This window comes from Salvia splendens, chromosome 10, assembly GCF_004379255.2.
Source record: "Salvia splendens isolate huo1 chromosome 10, SspV2, whole genome shotgun sequence".
Taxonomy (NCBI): domain Eukaryota; kingdom Viridiplantae; phylum Streptophyta; class Magnoliopsida; order Lamiales; family Lamiaceae; genus Salvia; species Salvia splendens.
The window spans coordinates 7,002,687-7,008,686 of record NC_056041.1 but is presented as its reverse complement, the minus strand read 5'-3'; positions in this window follow the sequence as shown (position 1 = coordinate 7,008,686).

Sequence of the window (6,000 nt, the reverse complement as noted above, 5' to 3'; positions counted from 1 at the left end):
AAAGGTATCAAGTACACCCCCTTCAAGCTGACAAATGAGGTTCCAAATTGGAAGCCCGGTGATTTCTTTAAGAATAGAGATTATTTCTATCAGGTCATTCGTCATTACGCGATAATGACCAGACGACCTGTACACGTAGCGAAGAATGATGGCAAAAGGCTTCGTGCCATTTGTAAGGGAAAGTCATGTGAGTGGTATGTTTATGCAAGGAAGATCGAAGCCCACAACAATACTGATTTTGTGGTAGTGAATATGCAGAGAGACCATGCTCACACATGCTCTCAAGTGTTGGATCAGAGATGGCTGACGTCCAAGTGGCTAGCCGTGCGATATATGGAGAAAATCAAGGCAAATCCCCACATCCCGTTAGCGGCTATACGGCAGTGTGTTGATGAGGAATTCGGACTCAAAGTTGGCAGGATGAAGGCGTACCGCGCAAGAGATAGTGCACTGGAAGGTATTTTTGGCAATGCAGGACTACAGTATCGGAGACTATTTGACTACAAAGCAGAATTGGAACGGACACACGCTGACTCTAGTGTGCATATACACTACGAGAACTTCAGGGATCCTGAAGTTGTGGGCCCACGATTCTTGAGATTTTATTGTTGTCTTGGACCGCTGAAAAAAGGTTGGATGCGTTTTTGTCGTCCAATTATATTCTTGGATGCCTGTTTCTTGCGAGGCATGTACAGAGGGCAACTTATGACGGCTATGGGAATTGATCCAAATAACGGTTGGTGGCCTATTGCGTGGGCTGTGACGGAGGCTGAGAGCTACGAACAGTGGAAATGGTTCATCACCTATCTGGCAGATGACCTCCAAATACACGAGAATGCCCCAAGATTTGTATTCATGTCTGACCAGCAGAAGGTACGACTAATGTGATTTCATTAAAACGTGTATACTTCAAATGTGATTTCAAAGTAATAGTATTATAGTTGTGATTTGGCCTATGCAGTAGTAGTTTGAGTGTGATAAAGCGATTTTCTATGGCTTGTACTAATTTGTGGGAAGCCACATTTGATAGGGTCTTGCAAAAGCAATCCTCGAGGATTTTCCACAGAGTGAGCATCGCTTCTGTGTACAGCATATATACAACAACTTCAAGAAGAGATTCATTGGGGAGAATTTTAAGGAGATGCTGTGGGAGCTTGCGTCGAGTACAACCCCCGAAGAGTATGTGGAGCGAATGGATGCACTGCGGATTATATATCCCCAGGCACATCAATACCTACTAGGTGTTGCTCCTAAAGAAAAATGGGTGAAGGCTTTTTTCTCGCCGCATGTTTGTTGTGATATAATCCTGAACAATATATGTGAAACCTTTAATTCGAAGATAGCAATTGCTCGGGAGTTGGCCGTTGTCACCATGCTGGAGGAGATCCGGACAAGTCAGATGGAGAGGATACAGATTAGAGGCCAATGGATCAACACATACGATCACCCACTGCCGCCCGTTATCAAAGAGATAGTGGATAAGTATTTGACGAGGGCTTCTTCTTGGAGATCAACTTGGAACGGAGAGGCTTCGTACCAAGTGTCGGGACCGTTAGGTCAGTATGTAGTCAACATGCGTGACTTTACTTGCTCTTGCAGATTATGGCAGCTGACTGGGATCCCATGCACTCACGCCATCGCAACAATCAACAAGAATGGGAAGGATGTAGCAGACTATGTATCCCGCTACTATTTACGGTCCACTATGACGCTTCTGTACGAGAATGTCCTCTACCCAATCAATGGGATGGGTAATTGGCCGAAGTCTTCAGATGTTGGATTTGAACTGGCACCCCCGAGGACAAAGCGACAACGTGGACGGCCAAAGAAACTGAGGCGTGAAGAACCCCAGGTTCGTTAACATGCGAATGGATCAGAGTCTCTGAGACAAATCTATGTAGTCAGGTGTCGTCGGTGCGGACAAGATAGGCATAACCGAAGAACATGCACTAATGATCCCTGCGTGGATGCCCGAACCGAGGTTGGCCAGAGTTCACAGCCCAGTGAGACCAATACGCCAACCACGACGGACGGCGGTGACAGGCCTGCGGCGTCCAACCTGGAGGTATTTGTCAAGATCTCTTTTCATTTCATAAACATTGCAAGTGGTATTCAAGAGCAACCTTACACTTTTAGAACCCTAAAATCAAGACAATTTGAACTGTTTGTTGTTTGTTGTAGACCAATACGACTGTTCCAAGGCCTAGCACACGCCGGACCAGGACACAACCGCAGCGCTGTGGCCGTCGAGGGGATCGGGATTGAATACACGATCTTGTCTAGTTTGGGAACCTTAAAATGGGAGAAAATGGTGTTGGTTTTTATCGGTGTTTTGTAAACAATGGTATCTGGTATCTTGTATTTGCTACGCATGTGGTATCTTCAAGGCTTTTTTGTCAAACATTACTCAGATTTCACCTACGGTGGTTGTTATAGATCATCGTGATAATGCACTTGTATTTGCTATGCATATATGGATCCAACATTATGACCGATTTTTTTGGGGATATGCTAAAGGAGAAGGCCCTTGTACTGCATATGTCAACTATGTTCGTATGGTGGTATTTCGGAGAAAGTTTTCAACGTGGTGTGTTATTTCAACTAAAGTGTTGTACGCATTGTGGTATTTCATCATAAGATGCGTACTTCATTGGTGATTAACTAAAACTATAACTAAAACTTGAAATGTTTAGCTACAATATTCAAATGTTTAGTACCTACCTAGGCGGGAACCCCATTCGACTGTGTGAAACTTATTGTTGGGATATACTTACATTAGAAATTCAAATGTTTAGAAAAATTCCCATCATATTGGAAGAAAAAAGTGTTGCCATCACATTAGAAAAATAATTACAAAGTATAAAAACAATATTACAATTTTCACCATTCGGGACGTTTTTTTGGTTCTAAAAATTTCTAAATGAAGACCTGCACACTCCTCGGTCTTCAACCTCAATTTTCCCTTCAGATCTTCACATTCGTCACTTTTCAACCGGAGTTTGTCTTCAAGCTCACCATGAGCAACACTCTTGCATCGGAGCTGTTCTTCAAACCTGTCTCGTTCGAGCTTGATTCGTTGAAAGTAAGAGTCTTGGCTTGGCGATAGACCCGCATCAAACCAACGGAAGAAACGGCAATCATCGTCCTTCCAGAATGGACACCGATAGTGACGCCGGCCAGGATTGGCCGTCGTCCTTGACGTCACAAGTTCAGCCGTGACATCGTGACTACAGAGAACAACAGGTGGACGAGGCCATTCCCAATTCCAACTTGAGCCGAACGACTGCGAACTTGAAGACGACATTCAATAGCCACCTGAATTAGAAATTCAAACCCAACCAAAATGTCATTATTTATGAAATTACTTTCCACAAAAAATTGCACCCCAAAGCCGAACACACATAACACTTAAATTGAAAAATGAACTGACATAAGCGGAACACGAATCAGACGAAATAAAATGAAGTGAATGTCGACCTAATGTGAGAGAATGAAATGAAGTGAGAGAAATAAAGTGGGAGAAGTGAACAAGATAAATTCATTCAAATTCATTCAAACTATAATGAACACCGCAGTATGTGGCACATCACATTTGAGTTGTCACTTTTGCAGCCTATTGTCTGCAAAACTGACCATGATTGGTAGAGTAGGCCTGCAAATTGACTGAAATTGACTGAAATGTCCTTCAAGGCATAAGGGCCTTTTAGTCCGAAAAATGGCTACAAATACCTCATTTGTGATTATGGTTTAGGTCAGAGGCATGTGGCGATATTTTTTTTAGTCAGAGGTCTGGAGTGAAACTTTTAAAAAGGTCAGGGTTATTTTATGCAGTTCACTCATTGTAAAAAGTGAGTGACAGTTGAATGAATTTTATTCACCTTAACAATAATTAGTTTACTAATAGTACTATTTTATTTTGCGAAGTTAATTAAATGATATGTTGCCTCAAAAATTGATATAAAGAAATACACTTACAAATTACATTGTAAATTTGTAACCTTCAAAAATTGTTGGAAAATAGTATTACTCCTAAGGGCATCCACTATGGCGCGGAATTCCCCGCGGAACTCTCAAAAACACCTTCTGCCACGTCATACGAACTTCCCACTGCACTGCCACGTCATAAGGAATTCCCACTGCACAGTGGCGGACTTCCCCAAGGACATCCCGAAGGACTTCCCACAATTAAAAAAAAATCACAAATTCACAAATTAAACAATTTCCGAAAGTAAGAAATTTACGGAATTAAATAGTCGACACGAATACGGAGAAAATGCAACACTTTATTTCAAAAAAACATACTTCATTAAAAAAACATAATTAATAAAAAAAATTACATTATTAAAATAAAAACCGGCTTCTCACTCCTCGGATTCCCCGTCGCCAGTCCCCTCGCCGTCCCCACCACCACCACCCCCACCCCCTCGCCGTCTGACATGTCTCCGAACTCCAAATCGCGCCGCATACTATTGATGAGGGGTGTAAGCGACCGCTTGTAATGGGGGTCGGTCGATTGGCGTCATTCAACCATTGCACGTAACAAGGTTTCATGTGCCGCGATGCGGGCGAATGAGGGGTTCTCGGGATCGTTTTGGGCCGATGTTGCCGATTGGGCCTCGGCAGATCCGCTGGTGTTTCCCCTCGCCATCCGCACCTCGGACCTTTGCCCAACCGGGCGACGGCGGCGGGCCGACGATGTGGGTGTCGGGAACTCTGCCTCGGCAGGGGGGAGTTCTGAGGAACCAGCAATGCTACTGTACTCTCCGGAGGCGCTGATCTTCGTCCGCTTCGGCCAGCCAGATTCAACACCCGTAGTGAACTTGGGCGAAGACTGCACCACAAGATACACCGCCCAATATCTGAATTCCCCGAAGCCCAACTCAGTGTCAGGGAACTGCTGATGAGACAGGAGTTTCACATCCTCGGCAGACATGCCGCTGGTTGCCAAGCGGAGGTTGTTTGTGTAAATGCCGGCAAATCGACTGAGCTGTCTCTTCAGCCGATCCCACTGTTTTCGGCATTGCTCTGCGTTGTGAGGCTTTCCCCTGGCGGTTTGAACTGTAGGTAGCTTTGGCTAATGCGCCACCACATCCGATCGATGTGCTGGTTCGCCCCGACGTAAGGATCCTCCACTACACTGATCCACGCCTTCGCCAGCGCGATGCCCTCGTCCATGATCCAGACGGTCCTCTTGTTCCCGCTGGATCCCTCCCCCACCTCACCACCGTACATCGGGACGCCCCGTCCCCTGCCCTTCTCTCGCCCTGTCCACACCTCCTCCCCCTCGCCGGTGGTACGTCGGTGGGAGAATCCCGGATTGGAGAAAGCCCCAACTCCTCGAGCGAGAACGTGTCATTGCCAGTGAACTGAGTCTCGAGAGGAGAACTTGTCGGGTTGTCCGTCGGTGATTGAGGGACCCCCTGCCTACTCCCCCGCAGCGACATGTTACACCTACATCATACCAGGCATCATCATCCCCCGCATTTGGGGCATCATTCCCGACATTCTGGGCATCATCCGTGACATTCCGACACTCGACCCGGGCATCTGGGCATCATCTCATACCACTGCGGGTACATGTTGTAGTACCCGGGCATCATTCCCGATGGCATTTGAGATTCGGGCATCATCCCCGGCATTCCGGCACTCTCGCCGACAGGAAAATAAGGTGCCTGTGACTCGCTAGTGGCGGGGGAATCGCTATCGTGGTGATCCATTGTTCTTCGAAAGAAATGTATTTTTAGAGAGAGATACTCGTTAATACAAGTGGTGCGAATGAAATGAAGTTCAACGAGACGTATTTATAGAAATTTAAATAAAAAACATTTAATGCAAAAAGCGAAAATTCCGCGCGGACGTCCGCGGGAGTCAAAGCAATGGAGGACGTCCGCGAGGCGTCGCGACGGAATTCCGCGTAAACGCCACGGAACTGCGGTGGCCTCGGCGGAATTCCGTATCCGTGCCAGCCATACACAATGGCGGACGGCCGCCGCGGAATTT